The following is a 23,544-nucleotide window of genomic DNA, read 5'->3' as shown; positions in this document are numbered from 1 at the left end:
ATGCCTGGTCAGTAGTTACGTCACCTTTTGAGGGGAAGTCACTTACACTGAGGCTACATCTAAGAGTGAGGGCTGCATGTCCTATAGCTGCTGAGGCAGTAAAGGGCATGCATGTAGCATTGCATGCTACCAAACAGGCAACTAGTTTAGACATTTTGAGCTAACATGTAACCCTCCTAGGGATTGAATTGAGTTATGGAGACTACCTCCATTGGCAAAATGCATTGCAGATAAATTGGCCCTTCCATCTTTTATCTGTGGACTGTGCTTGTTATAGTAGGTAACACAACACTGAGCAGTGTGAAGCCAGAAAAGAAATAGATGATTTCTGGGATGTTTCATGGTGTGGGATTTGTTCCAGAAACTCTGATTTTATGAAGTGCCCCTCTGAGTAGCAATTTATAACACACATTAATTCAGTGGTAGCTGAGCAAAGCTGAACAAGATTTCCCAGGGTGCTGAAGTTCCAGATTGTTTCTCAAAGGGTTACATCAATTATTGTCACCTTTTTGTCAGCTATGAACCATGATTAATTGGAGAGATCCAAATTTCTGCATATCTTATGTCACGCACTTCTTTCCTTCCCCATCTGTTTTGTCTAACATGTTGACCAACAAGTTCCACTTCTTGTATTTCATCAAAGCTAGAGTAAATGTTTCAGTCTAGGTTGGAGAGACACAATGAAGATGGCAGAAATAATGACACAAGTGAGTAGCAAAAGCAATGATTTAGTAAAGAGACAAGCTGCAACACATATAAAAGAGAGACCTAATTATATTCTATTCTCTTCAGTAATGTGTAAAATGCAAAGATCTATGAGCTCAAACTGATTTACATGTAACATTGAATTCTGTACCCATCAGAGTCAGAAACACGTAGATTGTTTTACCTCTAAAAAAAAACCTGACAATTGATTGACTAAATAATACATAAACATTAGTGGAAATTAAAAACTGATACATGGAGAATAATGGAAGTTTTTCTCTAATGAGAAGCCTCTTAGAATAGAACCTTTTTTATTTCTATCTTTTTGAAACAAGAAAATCCATATTACCCAGCAGATGATGTATGCAATATTATTGCCTACCCCAGGATTTTTGTGATTTCCAGTTACTTAATACTCTTAACTAACTTCCATCAAACATTTCCACAAATAAAATCCTTTCTAAGCTACCTAAATCCTTGTTGGAAAATGGAAGGTTTATACCAAATAAATAAACATAATATGCATCAGCTGATAGTTTGCAGAGCAAAACCAATGGCCCTGTTCATTCAGGGGACTTGGGGTGCAGGTTGGCTTGAGTTAAGATGACAAAGACCTTTACTGGGTTTACAGCTGCTTCTCACTCTACGATGAGGCAGGGAATCTAATTTGTAACCCTGCTCATCACTGAATACAGCCTTTAGCCTGTCTAATTGGAGAGCCTAACCTGAGTACAAAGGAAGCTTCATAGTCCATAGAGCACAGCTCAAGGCTTCCCCCATTTGCAGAACAAAATTAGTGGGCTCACTTGGCTGGAGAATTCAGTGCACACTTTGGCCTGATTGGAGTCTCCAAACAATGAGTGGTACAGGCCCTGGGTTCTAGCCTGCTGCCTTGCCTAAGAAGGCTAATGAATAGTCCCCATGTACTACTGAATATAGTTACCCAGTCCTGACCATCTAAGAAGCCTAATCAGAAAATCTAAGCAACCATGGAGCTCACTCCACAGTCTCACTTGGGAAGAAAACCAGACCAGCAAACTCTGTGCAACTGTTCACAGCCAATGGCACACGCTTCAACTCCCTGCCCCCATCCCTCTCCTCAGAGTTTGAACAGTGGCCTTGCCCCAAAACAGAGCATAAGAGCAAGCCCCTCATGCTTAATGACATTACCAGAAGACACACTGGCAAAATGAGCTGACAGGCGAAGAACTGTCTCTGCCAAATCAAACCTGTAAAGTATGGAAGAGAAGCCCCGTTATTCAAATGTACAGATACCAACATAAGAATCAAAGATCAAAAAAAAAATCAGGTAGATATGATACCACTAATTAGCAAACTGAATTCAGCAGCACTTAAAAGGATCATACATCATGATCAAGTGGGATTTGGGGAGCAAGCATGGTGCAATATACATGAATAGATCAATGTAATACATCATATCAATAGAATGAAAGTTACTGAAGTTAATAAAACTCCAGTAACTGACCTAAAGAAAGGATGATCTATGAGATATTAGACAAAGAATTCAGAATAATAATCTTAAGGAAATTTAGTAAATTATAAGAAAATATAACACTGTAATGTGGTGACAGTGGTGCATATTCACTTACAATTCTAGTTTTAATAAAAACCCACAAAGTTAGCAAAAATAACCAGAACTATGATAATCTGTTATTATCATATTTACACTATATTTATAAAATGTGTGTGTGTGTATGTATGTGTATCTGTGTAACAGCAAGAACCTAAAATGTGGGAGGCAAGAGAAGTCAAAAGTGTAATGTTAGGAATTCTATTGAAATTAAGTAGTTATCAGTCTAAAATAGGGTATCATAAGTTTAAAATATTTTATATAAGCCTAATGATAACCACAAGGGAAAATCTTGTACAAATTACACAAAACACAATAAAGAAGTCAAAGCATATTGAAGTATACTGATAACAAAAGACATCAAAACACACAACAATAGAAAATAGCATATGAAATAAGGAAGAACGGATCTACAAAACAACCAGAAAACAACAAAACAGCAATAGTAAGTCTTACCTATCAAAAACTGCTTTAAATATAAACAGATTAAATGCTCCAATTAAAAGACAAAGAATGACTGAATTGATTTTTAAAAATCCAACAATATGTTGCCTGTAAGAGACTCACTTTAGCCTTAAAGACATGCATAGACTGAGAGTAAAGGGATGGAAAGAGACATTTCAAGCAAATGGTAACAACAATGACAACAAAAAATGGCAGGGGTGGCTATACTTATTAAAATAGGCTTTAAAAATGGTAAAAAGAGACAAAGTCACTATACAATGATAAAAATGTCAATACATCAACATGACAATTGTAAATATTGGGGATTCCTGGGTGGCTCAGTGGTTTAACACCTTCCTTGGGCTCTTGGCATGATCCTGGAGTCCCGGGATCAAATCCCGCATCAGGCTCCCTGCATGGAGCCTGCTTCTCCCTCTGCCTCTGTCTCAGCCTCTCTCTCTCTCTCTGTGTGTCTCTCATGAATAAATAAATAAAATCTTAAAAAATATAAATATTTATGTGCCCAACATTGGAGCGCCTAAGTATATAAAGCAAAAATTAACAGAACTAAACAAAACAGAACAACAAATGAGAACAAAAAAAATCCCCGGTAATACAAGAGCCGGGGACATTAACACTCTGCTCTCAACAATGGATTGATATCATCCAGCAGAGAATCCATAAGAAAACAACAGATTTGAACAACACAATAGACCAAAAGGACCTAAAAATATATAGAGAGAACATTCTATCCAACAACAGATCATACATTCTTCTCAAGTACACATAACATTTTCTAGGATAGACCATATATTAGGACACAGAACAAGTCTTAGCAAATTCAGAAAGATTGAAATCATGTCAAGTATTTTTTCTGACCACAATGGCATAAAACTAGAAATTAGTAACAAGAAGAAAAATGGAAAATCCCAAACACATGGAAATTAAACAACAATTTCCTGAACAACCAATAGGTCAAAGAAGAAATTAAAAGGGAAATAAAAAAACTTTATTGAGATAAGCAAAAATGGAAACACAACATACCAGACCTTGGGGGGATGCCATAAAAAATAGTTATAAGAGGGAAGTTCATAGCAATAAATACCTATATTTCAGAAGCAAGAAAAAACTCAAATAACAACCCAACTCTTTATCTTAATGAAGTAGAAAAAAAAAAAAACCAACCAATTGAGCCCAAAGTTAGAAGAAAGAAAATAATAATTATTAGAGAAGAGATAAATGAAATAAAGAATAGAAAAGCAACAGGAAAGATTAACCAAACTAAGAGTTGGTTCTTTGAAAGTATAAACAAAAGTGACAAACCTCTAGCTAGATTAACCTAGGAAGAAACAGCCAGGATGAAAATTTACAGAATTATAAATGAAAAAGGAGACATTATAACTGATACAGAATATAAGAAAAATAAAGTACCATAGAGGCTACTATGAACAACTATATGCCCCAAAATGGAACAACATAAAAGAAATGGAAAAATTCTTTAGAAACATGCAACTTATCAGGACTTAATTAGGAAGCAATACAAATTGTGAATAGACCAATTACTAATAAGGAGATTAAATCAGTAATAAAAAAATCTCTCAACAAAGAAAAGCTCAGGACCAGACAGCTTCATGGATGAATTTACCAACATTTTAAAAATTAACACCAAGCCTTCACATACTCTTCCAAAAAATCTAAGAGGAGGGAACATTTCCAAGCTCATTTTACAAGGCCAACATTATCCTGATACCAAAACAAAAACAAACAAAACTATTAAAAAAGAAAACCACAGGCCAATGTTCCTGATGAATATAGATTTTTAAAAAATCACTCAATAAATATTAGCAAACTGAATTCAGCAGCACTTAAAAGGATCATACATCATGATCAAGTGGGATTTGGGGAGCAAGCATGGTGCAATATACATGAATAAATCAATGTAATACATCATATCAATAGAATGAAAGAAACTAATCATATGAGGACCTCAATAGATGCAGAAAAAGCATTTGATAATATTCAACATGTATTCATGATAAAAAAAATTCTTAACAAATTAGGCACAGAAGAAATATATATCGAAATAATAAAAGCCATAAATGATAAACTCACAGATAATATACTACTCAATAGTAAAAGGTTGAAAGCTTTTCCTCTAAGATCAGGAATAAGACAAGTGTGCCCACTCTCACCATTCCTATTCAACATAGTATTAGAAGTCCCAGCTAGAGCAATTAGGTAAGAAAATGAAATAAAAGGTATCAGAATTGGAAAGAAAGAAGTAAGATTGTCTCTATTTGCATATGACATAATTTTATATAGAGAAAATGCGAAAGACACAACCAAAAAACTGTTAGATCTAGTCAATAAATTCAATGAAGTTGCAGGATACAAAACTAACATGCAAAACTCAGTAGTGTTTCCATACACTAAGGATCAATTTTCTGAAAAAGAAATAGAGAAGTTGATCCCATTTATAATGGCTTCAAGAACAAAAAAATACAAATACATTTAGTTAAGGAGATGAAAGGTCTCTACTTTGAAAACTGTAAGATATTGATGAAAGAAATTGACAAAGACACAAATAAATAGAAAGCTATCCCATGCTAATGGACTGGAAGAATTAATGTTAAAATGTCAATATCACCAAATACCATCTGTATAATTCAATATTATCCATATAACCATTTCAATGGCATATTTTATAGAAGTAGAAAAAACATTCCTAACATTTATATAGAACCACAAAAGACCCCAAATAACCAAAGGAATCCTAAGAAAGAAGAACAAAGCAGAAGGCATCATACTTCTGGATTTCAAACTATACTATAAAGCTGTAGTCATGAGGTGTGTTAATTATAGTCATAAGGAAATTTTTCCATTTGTGACAACTTGGGTGGACACTGAAGGACTATGCTAAGTGAAATAAATCACACAGAAACAGATAAATATGGTATGTTTTCACATATATGTGGAATCTAAAAGAAAACAAATTTAAACTAATAGAAAAAAGGTATCAGACTTCTTGTTACTTAGGGTGAAAGATGTGGGGAGGGGGAATTAGAGGAAGGTGATCAATAGATACAAACTTCCAGTTATAAGATAAATAAGGCCTAGGGATCTAATGTACCACACAATGACTGTAATTAACACTGCTGAATCATATGCAGAAAGTTAAGAGAGTAAATTACACGAATTGTCATTACATGGAGAAATTTTTTTTCTTTATTTTCATACCTAAGGGGAAAATGGATGTTAGCTGACCCTCTTGTGGTAATCATTTCACAGTATATGTAAATCAAACCATCATGTCATATGCCTTAAACTTACATGGTGATACATGTCAATTATTTCTAAAACTGAGGAGAAAAAGAAAAAAAGATGTTATGTTTTGAAACCTTGTATTAATATTTACTCTTGCTAAAGTATACATCCAGAGGTCCCTCTACCTCCCCACTAACTCCACACCTTATCTGGTCAGGAGCTTCCAGGTTCCACTAGGTGGTTGTGATATTTTCAGAACTGGTGGTGCCCCCATAAGATGTATTAAATGCACTGCTCAACAATAAAATTTATTTTTCTGGATTCTTGCGTATTTTGTCTTTTATCGAATTTGATAATTGTATAGAAATGGCAAAGAAGTAGTGAAATTAGTCTTCAAACATTGTTCGAGATGGGGACCAAGATGATCGAAATAATTATAGTTAGTATGAAAGTTGATACAGTTGATATTCAAGGGGAGATTTTGTTTGAAATACGCTGAAGTTTGTTAATGATTCTGATTTACTTCCTGTAGCAGGCAGCCGAACAAATTGCAACTGAGCATGGGCTCGTGGCAGGAAAAGGCTGAGGACACTCTGGACAAGTGAGTAAATTAGTGAGTAAATTAAGTGAGTAATTACAGTGAAAACCAATCAATCAAATTTAATAGAGCTCTACATCTTACTCTTAAGAAGGTTTCCTATTATTTTGAAATGTGCTGTCTTTCCGTGGAAGGGAGTAGTGTCTTCCTGCAGGGTAAAGGGCAGGTTTTTCTGCGGGGAGATTAACCCAGAGCTATTGCTCAGGACTGGCAATCCCTGCTCTTACAGCTTATAATATTGTAGGAAAGGTAAGTCAGGGGGGTTGGATTTCCCAGAGTAAAATATGTCCCTAAATAAGTGATTGAGATCTGAAACATCTCACCATTACCTTTCACAGCTTTTGAGAAAGTTTAAAGTGGAAGAGGTGTCCCAAGAAGTTAGTCAGAAAGCAGCCTTTCTTTAATTTGTTCAATAACCTCTATGGGATGTACATTATGCACCAGCCACTATTCTAATTATCTGAGCCTAATTTCATCTTATCTATAAACATGAATCATTTTGTATAGCTTTAATATATACTAACTTTTCCAGGAACATAACTACCACTTGAGATATGACTGCCTTATTTATTTTGCTCTTCGATGTGTTTGGAAGTTTTCCAGGAGTTGCTCACCATTTCTCAAAACCATACTAAGGATGGCGAGGCTGTTCTGTTCCCTGTTCATTGCCTTTCAGTCTCCAATAAAGTCAAATGTATCAATCTGCCTTTGAGCTGTTTCACTCACATGATTCTCTGCAGATATCCAATTGTTCCAGCACCACGTGCTGAGAAGACAACACTCTCTCCATTGAATTTCCTTTGAATCTTTATTGAAAAATTGATCCTTAATATATGTGTGAGTCTATTTCTGGACTTTGTCTTTTATGCTGTTGCTTGTCTAATGCTTATGTCAATACTGTATTTTCTTGACTACTTTGACTTGAAATTAAAGTCCTTCATTTTAATCTTCAAAGCGGTTTTGGCTTTTCTTGATCATCTGCATTTCTATTTATTTGTTTATTTGTTTGTTTATTTATTTATTTATTTATTTTACACTTGGTTCTTGCATGATACTTCTTATTGATTCATGTATTTATTTCAGTCTGTAGCTGGAGGAGACCACAGGCAGAGAACAAGGGCTCCCTGCTCCCGGCCACCTGCCCTCAGAAGCTGGCCACCTAGCTCCTTAAGGCACAGGCCTGGGACAGTCCTCCACAGGAAGCAGGGGCCAAGAGACCTGCAGGCCAGGCAGCTCACCCCGCTGTGTCCATGTGAGGGCAGTAACTAAACCTGAGTTTGGTGGGAAAGGGTAGCCGAGCCCCTAGAATTCCCAGTCATCCTCATCCTCCTCTCCAGGTGGCTGCTGTGGGGGAGGCAGAGGTGGGATGGAGTCTGACATTCGGGCGAAGGCTCCTCCTGGCCCCTCACTGGCTCCCGTCAAAGGTCCTTTCCCAGAGATCCCTTTACGCCTCATGACCAGCTTGTTAAAGAGATCCGAGATCAGGTCCCCACCTTGGCTTGTAGCTCTCACTTGCTCCTGCTCCTTCTGTTTCTTCTTCTCCAGCTTCTGCTCCCTGATGCTACAGAGCTTGGCCTTGCCTATGCCCCCAGCCTGGCGGATGGACTCCAACAGGGTGGCCCCGCCACTGGAGGGGTCCACCACTTCCTTTGGAGCTCCTTGAGTGGTAGCTGAAGGAGACACACTGCCACTGCTGTCCTCCCTGGCATCTTGGCCAGGGGAGGCTATGGCCTGGGGTGGGGGTGGGGGAGCGCTGACCAGCACAGCTGGGGCTGGGGGAGGTGGGGGTGGTGACGGCGGCGGCGTAGGTGCTGTTAGTATAGTTCCGCATCTTCCAGGTCTGGCTTGAAAGTCTCAGCCACCTCTGTGTGGAAGGTGGGCAGCTCTGGAATGGTGCCAGGGGCGGAGGGGCGATGCCAGGGCCCAGGTCAGCACTGTACATGAGGTCATCGGCAATGCCCGGCAGGTCGGGCAGGTAGGATGGCACATCAATCTCAGGCACTTGGCCCAGGTCAGGCACACAGAAGTAGTTTTCTGGAACCTGTTGCTCCAGCTGCTCCCTCTTGCTGATGGACAAAGGGGCATCGAACAACTTCTCCTCTGTCTCTGCCCCCAGCATCACATGGGTCTTTGTTACAGCACCAGCCAGGGGGTCCAAGAAGACATACTTTTTGTTCAGGTTCTCAGTGGTGTTGAATAGCAGCAACGAGCTGACGGATCTGATGTCGCTGGGAAGACCCCCAAGCCCCTCCTCGGCCTCATCCTCAGGCTCTGGCTTGGTGTTCACACACACAGCGAAGTATTTCAGCTTCTGCAGGGCCCACTCATCCAGGGGGCGGTGCTTGCTCTGGATGCTATGGCAAGGGCGTCTCTGCAGTCCTGGGTCCTGGGCATCCGTGAAGATGGAATCCTACTCCTGTAAGCGCTCTGGAGCTGGGTACTTGGCACTGGAGAACACCTTGATCGCCTTCTTGCTGCCCTTAATCTTCTCGATCTTGGCCTGGAGACCCTCTCCCCAATGGCCTGCAGCTGCTTCCGGCTGAGCTCTACTCGTTGGGAGATCCTGCTAAAGATGTCTCCAGAGACCTTCTGTAGGTACTGCAGGGCATCTGCCATCTGCTGGATGGCCTCCCCCCGCCACAGGTCCGGCTGGATGAGGGGCACTGCATAGGTCTGCCCTGCCAACGAGTGCTGGGTCCTCACCGGAGTCACGGGGCCTGCGCGCCGCCGCCTCTCCCTATTTATTTAAGGGTGGGGGTGGGGGGAGCAGAGAGAGAGGGAGAGAGAAAATCTGCTGAGTGCATATTTCCCACTATGCTGAGTGCATATTTCCCACTTGGGGCTTAATCCCAGGATCCTGAGCTCATGACCTGAGCCAAAGTAAAGAGTCAGATCCTTAACCAACTGAGCCACCAAGGCACCCCTGATCGTCTGCATTTCTATATGAATTTTAGAATTACTTAAAAAAAAAACCAAATGGCCTATTGAAATTTTTGACAGGATTGTGTTGAATCTATAGATCAATTTGGGAAAAATTGTCATTTTAGCAATATTGAGTCTTCCAATCCATCAACAAAGCATATCTCTTCACTTACTTAGGTCCTTTAAAATTTCACTTAGCAATATTTTATAGTTTTCAGATCTTGCACATCTTTTTTTTTTTTTTTTAGATCTTGCACATCTTTTACTAAATTTCTCCCAAAGTATTTTGTATTTTTAATGCTGCTTTCAGTTTCATTTTTAATTCCATTTCTGATTATTCCTAGTATATGGGGATAGAATTGATTCTTTTTTGAAGATTTTATTTATTTATTCATGAGAGACAGAGAGAGAGAGAGAGAGAGAGGCAGAGACACAAGCAGAGGGAGAAGCAGGCTCCATGCAAGGAGCCTGATGTGGGACTCCATCCCCAGACTCCAGGTTCATGCCCTGGGCCAAAGGCAGGCGCTAAACCGCAGAGCCACCCAGGGATCCCTAGAATTGATTTTTGTATAGTGATCTTGTATGCTACAAACCTGCTGAACATACTTATTAGTGAATTGCTTTTTGTAGATTCTATTAGGTTTCCTATATAGATGATCCTCCTGTCTATGAGTGACACTGACTAGAACCTTTAACACAATATTGAATAGAAGGTGGTAAGTGCAGACATCCTGTCTTATTGCTGATCTCAGGGGAAATGCATTCAGTCTCTCACCATGAAGTATGATGCTAGCTAGCTATTGATTTTTGCTTATGGTCTATATCAGATTGAGAAAAGCCCATTCTATTTCTAGTTTGCCAAGAATTTTATCAGATATTGATGTTGAATTTCATCAAATGCTTTTTCGGGGTCTACTGAGATGATAGTTTCATTTTTATTTTTTACATGGTAGATTACATTGATTTTCTTTGGTGAGTGGTGAGTTACCTTGATTTTCAAATGTTTAACCAACATTGCCTTCCTTGGCTCCAGTCCCATCTACTGGCTCTGAGGTTTGTGAGACATGAGAGAAAAAGCATCCATCACTCAAGTGGACATGTATCAGCCAAATTGGAGGATGAAGGACAAAATCAGAAGAAACCGAAAGCTAGAGGAGAACTTGCTGACAACAGAGAGACAGTAGCAGAAGATACAGGAGAATGGTTAGGGCAGTATACTGCAGGGCCTTAGGGTGGCTGATGGTGAATAGTGTGGGCTGCATTGGAAACAAAATGATTCAGAGCATTACAGGGATGAAAATATAATATTTAGACAGTTGGGAAACTTATACTTTGAGCTTTGAAAGTGCATGACCTAGATGGATGCTCTGAGAGTCTAAGGACTAAACCGAATCATCCTTCATATGAAATCAGTCGTGGCAACTGCAAAGATTTGCAATATCTCACTGCTGCATGTTCTAAACAACAGCTCAGACACTGGTCTCCATACATGCAGGTTCTTAGGATGAAGCAGGTCCCAGAGACTGTGGCATCTGGCATGGTGTAGGCGAGAGATGGCCACATATCAAGCCTGATATGGCATCTGCTGAATCTGAAGGACTAAACGGTTTCTGCCTCATTTTAGCAGGACACTGTCTACATAAGCTCCAGCTAATCTTCCCTGCCTTAGCTGTTGACACACCGTCCTTGAACCTTAACTCCGCATCTGGGGATCTGCTCCTTGCAGTTCAGCACAATTCCATGAAGCTAACTGGCTTTCAATCTTTTCCCAGACTCCTGTTGCTAGGCTCTGCCTATCTGCATAGTATTAATGTTACTTATGCTGCTTCCAATCTGTACCACAACATGAGTGCCCTAAACATTTATTGCCAGACTCTCAGAATGGTATAGTATATACCTGTTGGAAACTTCTCATGTATCATTCCCCTCTCTACCTCCCTTCTATAGTGGGTTGTTTCAGCCCTTTCCATTCCCAATAGAGTCAATTTTGTTATATCCAATTGTATACAAAGATAGAAATCACATTACAAATGATTTTATTTTGGAATTATTATATTTTGGAAACCTCTGCTACTGCTCTCTCTCATTGCTGAGTTAACACTGAGTAGCTATAGGATCAATAATATTATACTTATGCTCATTTGCACTTATATCTGAAAGATACATTCAAGTCATACTTGAGTTAATATGCTAGACCGGAACAAAATGGACCAATTTAACTTCCATTTTGGTTACAGCCATTACTTTGGCATAGGGTGGTCAGCAGAAGAGAAGTATGATAAGAACTAAGGAGTATAACCCATTTCACAATTAAATGCTACCTGCAGATGGGAAGCAACTGGAACAGCACACATAGCTCTACCACAAGAGGCAAAAACTCCAGGCTGTTTTGGACTCCATGACTTCAAAACGCAGGTTATCCTGCAGGTTATCCCCAAATTGCCAGTCATATTTCCAATATCTTCTAGATTAGTTGACACTAATTAAAAATAGCTATTGTTTAGAAACTTAAAATAAGATGAGTATTGGGTGTTATACTATATGTTGACAAATGAATTTAAATAAAGTTAAAAAAAACTATAAAAATGATCAATATCACGGAAGTTTGTAGTATGTGTATATTTAAGTTGATGGTTTAGCAGGAAATCTTGGGCAAGTATGTGCTGAAGGATGACTTCTGGAAATGGGGCTACAAATAACCACAACCACTCAACACACTGGCAAGATTACTTCTGGTAATGGTAGTTGCTCTAGAATTTAGTATATTTTGTTTTCTATGGAATCTCAGTATTAGAAACCAGCAACTCTTTGAGCAGTTTTTTTTTAACTAATGAAATGCTACATTAAATTAAAAAATAAAGACTTTAGAAATTGCAATTTTCTTAGTGAGAAATAGTTGAGTTCTCCACTTAAATTTTGTAAGGTAAATTCTGTTTACCCAAATTCTCTCAAGTTGTAAAATCCACTGTCATACAGCACATGGAAAGGACATTAAAAATAATCTGAGCCAAGGCACCTGGGTGGCTCAGTTGGTTAAGTGTCTGCCTTTGGCTCAGGTCATGATCTTGCAGTTCTGAGATCAAACCCTGCATTAGGCTCTCTGCTCGGTGGGGAGCCTGCTACTCCCTCTCCTTCTGCCCCTCTCCCTGCTCATGATCTATTGCTCTCACCAATAAATAAATAAAATCTTAAAAAAAATAATTTGAGCCAACCTCTATAGGCTGGATCTTGTCAGTTATTTTAAAAGATACTCTTAAACCTTTAGCTCTCTGAAATATAGTAAATAAAACTCATTTTAAGACCATTATAATTTTTCCAGGGATAAAAATCTAAGAAAACGATTAGAATTACTAAAACTCTCTTAGGACATTTCTGTATAAAGCTTTTCATGTGTATGCATAAGCACACACATATTCATACACACTCAATGGCAATAGAAGACATACCTCGAGGATGGTAAATCCAGCTATGGATGTTCCTTTGTAAATGTTAAATCCTTAAAATAACATATATATATTTATTTATAATATATATATTATATATATTTATTTATTTATTTAGGTATATACTTAAATCTTAAGTATATATCCTTTTGGTCTATTTTTCTGAAGAACTCTGACTACTGCGGTGGACTACACAAGGGGTTAGATACTGAGAGGCATGCTACATCAAGTAACAGTTTACCACAATTTGTATTCTTTTCTGTCTTCCCATAAGCAGTTTTCAGGATGGATTGAGACAGGTATTAGATTTAGAGAAAATGTGAAAGAAAGAGAAGGAGATAGCTAGAGAAGGCATGGAGCACATTCAGATTGTGGTCAGGTCACTTCTTCCTCTGAAAGAAGTAAGAAAGAGGAATTGGGTGGTAGGGGCCTCAGACTCTAGGTAGGTCTAAGAAAGGTTCATTCATGACAATGGAGAGTCTTTGAACCAAAGTTACAGGCATTAGATTATTAGAGAAAATGTGGATGGCATTGGTCTTTGAGTCCATAATTTCATGATCTGTATCTGGTGCATATGTGATTGAGGATCCCCACATGCAACTCTTCTTTATCCAGAGATCTGAATAAAAGGACAAGGTATCTATTCCCATTAACCCAGTATGAAATAGTGAGATAGGGGTAGATGACTGCAATAGACACTCCCCTTCAAAGAGAGGAAAGGGGTTCTTTTTCTAGGTAAAATGGAATGAGAGTGCCTCTTTCACTGAATATAACTATCAAACCTGGACAGACTGTCTGGAACAGCTATTTGAGAAATCTGAAACATAAATGATAGCAAGTGGATTAGGGAAGACGATCAGAATTCAAGTCTGAATAAATCTATGGTGGGTATAGTATTTTACTCCCCCCCTGGTATCCCTGAACAAATAAAGTGGGCATTGGAGGGCAAATAGAAGCCCACTAGTTCTGGTGCACAAAGCAGGAAAAGAAACATATAAAACTGAGAGAGAGTATGGAAATCCCCCCTTTTCCTTTTTTTCCTTCTGTTCTCTCATATTCCATCCCCTAAGTAATCCCATGGTGATGAGACACAGCCAGAAAAAAGGGAACTGCAGGAGCCAAAACCCTGAGAGAATAAAAATGTGCTCCCTTTTCAGTAGATGCTTCCATAACAAGACTAGTGTCCAACTCTTCTCTCACTGCTTCTTCCTTTGTCCTGGGAATTGACTGTGGAAGTACATGAAGTTGCAGAAGTACACAGCAGAGTGGGGTAATATGGAGTTGGAGACCAAAATGAGGAGCTCTAGGGAACTGGAAAGACCAGAAAGGTTGTGAAAAGACAAGAACTCAGAAAAGCAACCTCATAAAGTTGATTATAAACTCTTGGGCCCACTCCTAAACTGTGAATTTGATCTGACCCTACTTCATGTGGCAAAAATTTTAAGAGCTGAAATAATGATATGCTACCACACAGGTCCAAGATTGACTACAGAGTGGCACACATATGAAGTAGATCCAAATAGCACTGCAAAAAGCACTGCAAAACATTTGTAAACTGATTTGGAACTAAAGTTGGAACTATAGCCTCCAAGGAAGATTGGAACTTGTGACCTGAATGCAACCAATTCAACTGCCTGATTGAACAAAAACATCAACATTCTCCGCAGGATTTAAACAATACCCAAAGTCTCATAATATTAATTATTAATTAATAATTTTATTAATATTAATAAAAATGACCAGGATACAATGCAAAATTACAAAACAAATAACCAGGAAAATTTCAACTCATATGGGAAAAGAAGATGAACTGATGCAATGCCAACATGACAGATGTTGGAATAATCTTAAGGTTAGCAATATGAGCACTACCGAAGACAATGGAAAAACAGATATGTTCAACAAAGAAAGAGAATATTGTATTAATGAGGGTTCTTCAGAGAAACAGAATCAAGAGGAAACCTCATTCTCATATTTTCTCTTTCTCTATTAGTAAGAGATTTATTGTAAGATATTGGCTCATCAGTTATAGAGGCAAAGAAGTTTGACAATCCACTGTCTGTAAATTGAAGACCCAAAAAATCTGGTGATGTAGTTCTAAAGGATACAGAGGAATATTACTTAAGAATAAAAAAGTCAATTCCCCCCAATACCCAAAACATTCCTAAATAAGTATGCACCCAATAGTAGAACATCATATATACATAGAGCAAAAATTGACAAGACTGAAAGAAGAAAAAGACAAATCCACAACAGTAATTGGAGACATCAATACTCCTCTCTCATAATAAACAGAACTAGCACAGAAAAAATCAGGAAGGCTACAAAAGAATTAACATCAGTAACACAAGATTTAACTATAGACTCTATAGAACTGACTCCACCCAACAACAGAATACATCTTTTAAAGTGTACATGGAACATTCTTCAAGATATATCATACCTTAGATCATAAAACAAGTATTACAAAAGTTTTAAAAATTGAAACCATACAAAGTATTTTTCTGGCTCAAGAAACCAACAATACAAAGGCTACAGGAAGTCTTCAAGTAGTGGAAAATTAATCTATATACATCTAAACAAATCACAGGCCTTGAATGGTCTTGACACTTGACTCACTTTTTAAAGTGAGTCTGAAGGAAAATTAGCAAATATTTTGAACTGAACAAAAATATAACATATCAAAATTTGTGGAATGTAGAGGGAAATTTACAGCATTAAATGCCTTTTTTAGGGAAAAAAGTCTCTAATCAGTAATTTAAGCTTTTATCAGAAGCAACCAGAAAAAGAAGAGCAGTTATTCCAGAGCAAGCCAAAGGAAGAAAACAGGAAGGGTAAGAGCATAAATTAATGAAATACAGTACAGAAAATAAATAAATAAATAAATAAATAAATAAACCTGGTTCTTTGAAAAAATCAATGTAATTGTTAACCTCCTAAGCAAGACTAACCACGAAAAAGAGGAAAAAATAAACTAATTATCAACATTAGGAATGAGGGAGAAAATATCATTACTACTCCAAGATATTAAAACAATAATAAAAGAATGCTCTCAACAACTATGCACATAAATTTGACAATTTAGGGGCAGCCCCGGTGGCTCAGCGGTTTAGTGCTGCCTTCAGTCCAGGGCATGATCCCAGAGACCTGGGATTGAGTCCCACGTCGGGCTCCCTGCATGGAGCCTACTTTTCCCTCTGCCTGTGTCTCTGCCTCTCTCTCTCTCTCTCTCTCTCTCTGTGTGTCTCTATGAATAAATAAAATATTTTTAAAAAGTGACAACTTAGATAAAATTGTCCAATTGACCAATTATCCAAAACTCATAAACTACTAAAACTCACCCAAGATGAAATAGATAACTTCACTAGTCTTATAAGAAAATAAAATGGTCTCCATTTACAGATGACAAATTTGGAGTGAGGCACACAGCAAATCCTTGAAAATTCTGAAATCCAGCTGGACACATGCTGTCAGAGCTTCCATTGCTGGCCTAGGTACTTTTCTTGATTACAGTCTGGGTCTGTTCTATAAGAGTGATTCTCATCAATCGTTTTCCTTCTTGTGTTCTATCCTCAGGGAGGTCTTTCCTTTTCCATAGGAAATGGCCTGTGTTTGAAATTTTTGAATAACTGAATAGTTTTTCCAGTCTGTTTCCTTCCCATAGAATGTTGGTGTCCAGATGCTTTTTCATTTTGAACTGACTACAGTCCCTTTTAATCCAAGCTGATGCTCTTTGGATATTCTATGAATCTAGTTGGAACTTACTCCGTGTCCCCAGTGCCACATCAATAATTCTTTTTCAGACACATGTTTCTGTACTTTGCATGGAATGACAAAGTGCCATGGCACAACGTTCTTAGTATTCCTAGAAATGTTTTTTGTCTAGGTGAACTGGGGGCCTATGAGGCACCATCTTCAGTCCTTCTGAGTTCTTAAGGAAGGCTTTTATAGACAACATTTCTGATTTGATTTTTTCCCTAAGGCTGTCTCTTACTTTGAGAAAGGCTGTTTATTACTCTGCTGGCTAAAGAAAAAGCCCTGGCTGGAGAGATTAGAAATGTAAAACCTTTCTATTTTCCTCAACCCAGCAAGACCTGGATACATATTTCTTTTGAATTATTTGCAAACTTAACTATCCTTTCTTAGTTCATTTCTTTTCATATCGTACACAAAGAAGTCATCCTTTCATTGGAAATCTCCTTAAGTTAGATCCACAAGTTTATTAGGTACAAATTTTCTAACTTCCATTTTACTACAGGGACAGTCATGAAATTGTTTTATGATGAAAAAACACAGATCACCATTCTTCAAACTTACAGTAGCAGTTTCCTCAACATTTTTTTCAGCATCCATTAAAATTTGTCTGCCAATCCTCCAGCTTCTGCCAGCAGCTTACTTGCCACTTTTCCCAACCTATATGCCCAGTGCCTAGTCTCAAAGCCTATAGCTTTTTAAAGTAAAAATCCCTTTCTATATACTAGTTTCTGAATGTATTATGCTACTTTACAACAACCCACCTTAAAACTTAAGAATTCCAACAATAATTATTTCTCATGATTCAATCGGTTGGGTGGAAGGTTCTTCTACAGGTCTTGCCTATGCTAACGCACGTGACTGTGTCCAGCTAGGTTGATGAAGAGCTAGCTTACGTAGAATGGCTAGGTCTCTCTCTTCATGTGTTCTCTCATCCTTAAAAGATGTTAACCTGTCTTTCTTTACATGATAGAGGTTGGCAATATTCCCAAGAAGTGAGCCATAGCTTTTTGATTATGTTTGTATATGTCCCAGCAGCCAAAGTATGTGACAAGCCAAGCCAGAGTCAATGTGGGAAGAGAACTCACAAGGTCTCTTGTGGATGCCATGAGTCATGATTCACTGGGACTCACTGATGTAACAATCTACGATGGGGATTTGTGTGGGAAAAGAGCAGTTAACACTTGATGTTTGGTCCAGAAAATTCCTTTGGAAAACACATTGTAACAATTAACAACATAAACTTTAGGTCCTGTGAGCCTCAACATTTAGCAGGTCCTTTTACATCAGAAGTTCTAAAGCATTTAATATTTCCCTTTATAGAAGACAAGGTATTTTAATTGATAAAACATTTCCTGTAAGATAGCAACACCCTTGTCAGCAACATAGAGGGGTATATTCTGACCAGTTTCATGAACATATCTAATTTACAAAGTATGAGACCCAAATGAATGATGAAGAAAGCAAATCCACTGTTCCTGGAATCTCTAATGACAGTAATGCCAAAGAGAATGTGAAAAATCAGTTGTTATTATTTTCCAGAGACCCTAACATACTGTAGGATTCAGAGCCTGAGAAGGCTATCAAATGCAAATTTGAAAGTTATGGAAAAGTCATATCTTCAAGATTTTCATGTTCCTTATCATTTCTAGCTGTCTGGGCTCCCTTCATCAGCCACAGTGAGGCATTTTTCCTTGATGTTTCACCACTGTAGTTTGTTTAATTGAAACAAGACTCATATCTAACATTTGCAATTAAATAATTAAAATATTAATCATATTGGTTGTATATGTTTCAGAAAACAAGTGGGGAAGATTGTTTTCTTTTACCAAGGTATTTCAGAATCTTTATTTGCAATAATTTCTCTATATACTCTATTGATGCTATTTAATAGGCTATTCTTAATTCTAGGATACTTCACTCCTGTTCATTTGCTTAAGAAAATCGGTATTCAAAAACTATCTCACGATTATTATATAAATAATGGATGATTGTATGAATAACAAGACTTGATTTATACCATTTTTTGAAATCTGGGCTTATTTTTCACCTCATGTTATATACTTTATTTTTTCCATTCAAAGTAATAGCTGAACTTGGCCATAATAGATTAGTCATTTCTGTTTTTTTAATCCGCTCAGAAAATTCCTTCCTCTTTCAATGTGTTTAAACAGGAAAGAGATATTAGTGTTCATTTGTATATACTTGATTTAATTCATGGTTTTTGATTCAATTAAATTACTTTTAACACCCAGCTATGTTTTTGTTTTATTTGAGGTATGTCATTTAAAATATGAATAATATAAGGCTGTTCCAGAAATCTCACAGAGGAAGACATAGACATGGCCAACAAGCACGTGAGAAGATGCTCCGCATCATTTGCCATCAGGGAAATACAAATCAAAACACAATGAGATACCACCTCACACCAGTGAGAATGGGGAAAATTAACAAGGCAGGAAACCACAAATGTTGGAGAGGATGTGGAGAAAAGGGAACCCTCTTGCACTGTTGGTGGGAATGTGAACTGGTGCAGCCACTCTGGAAAACCGTGTGGAGGTTCCTAAATGAGTTAAAAATAGATCTGCCCTACGACCCAGCAATTGCACTGCTGGGGATTTACCCCAAAGATACAGATGCAATGAAACACCGGGACACCTGCACCCCGATGTTTCTAGCAGCAATGTCCACAATAGCCAAACTGTGGAAGGAGCCTCCATGTCCATCGAAAGATGAATGGATAAAGATGTGGTTTATGTATACAATGGAATATTACTCAGTCATTAGAAACAACAAATACCCACCATTTGCTTCGACGTGATGGAACTGGAAGGTATTATGCTGAGTGAAGTAAGTCAATCGGAGAAGGACAAACATTATATGGTCTCATTCATTTGGGGAATATAAAAAATAGTGAAAGGGAATAAAGGGGAAAGGAGAAAATATGAGTGGGAAATATCAGAAAGGGAGACAGAACATGAAAGACTCCTAACTCTGGGAAACGAACTAGGGGTGGTGGCAGGGGAGGTGGGCGGGGTGGGGTTGACTGGGTGATGGGCACTGAGGTGGGCACTTGACAGGATGAGCACTGGGTGTTATTCTATATGTTGGCAAATTGAACTCCAATAAAAAATAAATTTATAAAAAAATAAGGCTGTTCCCTATTTGAACATTTGGGTACTTCTACTTTGTTAATGAAGAGGCAGCTCAAGTTTTATAAAATCAGAATTATTGATTAGATTACATTTTAAGATAAGAACAAGATATAGTTTTAGCACAATAAAAAAACACCTGATAATTTAGGCATTAACAAAACTATCTTATATATATGCTTGAGTTAAAATAGGTAATTTTGTTAAAGCAGAATGTGCTAAACTGATACATTATGTAAAAATTTTTGAAAACATTCCCAAATGAAATGCTTCTATCAGTGTAATTATACCAATGATATACAATTTACATATTATCTAATTTGGCTTGTGACAGGTTTGCTTGAAGGTATGAGCTGGAATATTGCAGAGTAGTGGAAGTTCCTGATAGCATATACAAGATGACAAGGAAATTACTTGGTGGAACACTGGGGCAATATTATTTCTTGGACCCCAGCTATATGCCAGGTATCCTTTGCAGAATGCATTTTCTGATTTATTTCTTACAACAAAGCCAACAAGTAGATGCTATTAAATCTATTCCACTGTTAAGGAAATTAACATATATCAAATTCAGACTCAGATTTGGTGTTGTATGTGTGATGTGATTGATTTCCAGTCAGAGAAGAGAGAAAGAGAAGTCAGGAGATGGGGGTTTAATCTGAATGCTATATAAATCTTAGGAAAGACACATGAATTCCTACATTGCAATACTGTTACCTGAAATTTTAATTCTAACATATCACGTTTTAGTAGAGTATTGTATTCGTGTCTATGGGACATACACTTAGAATTCCTCTTTTAATAATCCTATGACTTTGTGCCACTCTCTTTCTCAGGATCTGTAGTAAGCCACAAGCTCCATGTCCTTTATTGGATTGGCATGATGAGGCGTATAAAATAGTTTTTATTAGTATAAAGCTAATTGGCTCAACTTGCAAATTAGTCTAATAATACACTAATCAACTAAACTCATCTGCCTCAATTTCGTATTTTATAGTCAGAGCAGAAATGATGCAACTTAATATCCTAAATATCATAATTTGAGTCCGGGAGCAATACCAACTTGTCACTCTCAAAGCCCAGCTGAAGGTGAAACTGGAGAATACACTGGCTATGAAGCAGCTCAACAGTGTAAGAAATGAATTTTATGTGAAAAGAGCAGAAAAAGCTGAAGGGGACACATAGTGTGTTTGTTGTGCCTGACACTGCTCTATTTTATTTCGTTTTCTGGAGTATGCCCTGTGCTCTATTTGCCCAGCAGCAGATGAGCTGTAAATGATTATTTCACCTAGTGAGATAAACCTGATTACCAAAACTGTGAGGCAGGAAAGGATTTCTTAGATTTCGATAATAAAACTAGACTTACGGCTGTCAAAAGTAGTGACTGGTTAATTTTCACAAAATTTAATTTTCAGAAGTCTTATTTACTATACGTAGTATTCCATAGAAGACTCATCAGTTTGCCACTTCAAATAAAAGTCTTAGAATAAAGTGATATTGCTCCTCATCACCATACTTTTAAATTCCCACTTAACATAGGAACTATATATTTTGCTTCAATGTCATAGATGTTAATTTCAGACCCTCTTTTCATCAAGGGCAATTTCAACTTTCTGGATGCTGGCTAATCCTTTTACTTTAGAAAGGAAAAAGATAGATAGATAGATAGATAGATAGATAGATAGATAGATAGATAGATGATAGACAAATGGACAGATGGACTTGGAAGCCAATGCACGTCCCTTTTTTATGGGTTGCTTTATCAAATATTAAAGAATGAACAGAAGATATATTGTTTCAACAACGAAATCCCACTAAGAGTAGTGTATTCGTTCAGATTTCAGCAGTTATATTTGCATCCATGCTATCAAAGCCCCTGGAATATTTTTCAAGGATTCTCTCTCACTTTAAGCTGTGCATCAGTAGCTACCGTGGGTCAGTGAGAACCATACAAAGGAGGGTCTTGGATTATGCCTACAGTGTCAGGCATTTATCAGATTTACACGTTGGTGATGATGAATTTCATATGTAGGGTGTAAGGAGCATATTTCTCTCTGAGTACAGACTCCAGTATAAGCCCAGTCAGTCATCCAAATGGAGGCTACATGAGACTGTGGGAAAGGCAAGCCAAATTCATCATCACAGCCTAAAAAGCACACAGCATTGTCAGACAGGATAAAAATATAAAATCCTCTCATAGGTTGTTTATTAGAAACACATCTAAAATTTACATATACTCACAGAACAGATTTGAATAGAAGAATGGGGGGGGGGAGGTACATTAGCCAAACATTATGCAAAAGATGTCAGACAAAATTAACTTTAAAGAAAAGAGCATTATTTGATATTCTCCAAGAAGACAAAATTTAAAAATGAAGTAATGGAATCTTTCAAATGTCTCCTTGTGAGCCAGGATTCTTTTCATTTTTATACTATTTTGTAAAGGCAAATGGATTTTCTGGTGTGCATTTTCTAAGTGGAATTATTCCTAGTAAGTTTATAGCGTTTCTTGTCAGAACAGTGATATTGCATATGAACTCCCTTACATTAATTTAGATAATCAAGTTTCAGTGGCCCCACATTCTTTCTCAATTTTCAGCATATAAATTATCAACATTAGGGATCCCTGGGTGGCGCAGCGGTTTGGCGCCTGCCTTTGGCCCAGGGCACGATCCTGGAGATCCAGGATCGAATCCCACGTCGGGCTCCCGGTGCACGGAGCCTGCTTCTCCCTCTGCCTGTGTCTCTGCCTCTCTCTTTCTCTCTCTCTCTCTCTCTGTGTGTGTGTGTGTGACTATCATAAATAAATAAAAATTTAAAAAATAAATAAATAAATTATCAACATTACTTAAAATCTGAGTTTCCCTCTGCTATGTAATATGTCAGGGTGGCATGGGCCCAAGGAATAACATCTTATTCTAACTGCCCAAATGTTTACAGGATTAGTCAATATTTAGGGAGACGGTTTTGTAACAAATACAAATATTTGTTTTACGGTAGTCTGTTAAGCATTTTTTTAAAGGTTTGAACATTCAATCAGCAGCACCATTAGTATAAGACAGCTATTACACTCTGTACTATTTCATGAGCATAGGGAATTTAGAATATTTTGACATGGAGCCCTATGCTGAGGGCTCCGGAGTTAGTTTTATATTTTGTCATACAACAAATTAACAACCTGGGGGGTGATAACACAGTTTTGAGCCTAAGGTAGTCAAAGCTATGTGAGTCAGCTCCAAAGAACTAGTACCTTAGTTGATTTTGAGAGATCAAATTTAAATGAATGTATCATCTCCAAATCCACTCCCTGGAGACAGATGGTGATGATGATGATGATGATGATGATGATGATTTTTTGTATCAGGAAAGATACAAGATTGGGGCAACATTAAGATAATGAAGCACTTTTGAGAAAAGGAATACCTAAAACATTAGCTGTACGTTTTATCACCCTTACATTGTATTTGTGAACTTCAGGATATTTTTGCTCAGAGATGGTTCTATAAATCAGATTTCTTTGGTTTTAAGTGATGTTCTTTTTCACATATTGTTTATGTATGACAATGAGATGTAAGCAAGTTGTTTTCTCTTATTGCCCTGAGACCAACTTGCTTAACTTTAGAGATATCTTCCAGATTTAGAAACCAGATTTAAGTAAACTATAAAAGCATG

At 37.7% G+C, this 23,544-nt stretch overlaps 1 pseudogene; it reads right to left on the bottom strand.

Annotated features, from left to right (window-relative positions):
- Positions 1-7,660: 7,660 nt before the first annotated feature.
- LOC112642707 (WASH complex subunit 1-like) lies at positions 7,661-11,063 on the bottom strand (annotated as a pseudogene).
- Between the last annotated feature and the right edge of the window lie 12,481 nt (positions 11,064-23,544).

Source organism: Canis lupus, chromosome 19 (assembly GCF_003254725.2).
Source record: "Canis lupus dingo isolate Sandy chromosome 19, ASM325472v2, whole genome shotgun sequence".
NCBI lineage: Eukaryota > Metazoa > Chordata > Mammalia > Carnivora > Canidae > Canis > Canis lupus.
Note: the sequence above shows the minus strand (reverse complement) of the source record. Positions and strands in the feature narration are given on the sequence as shown.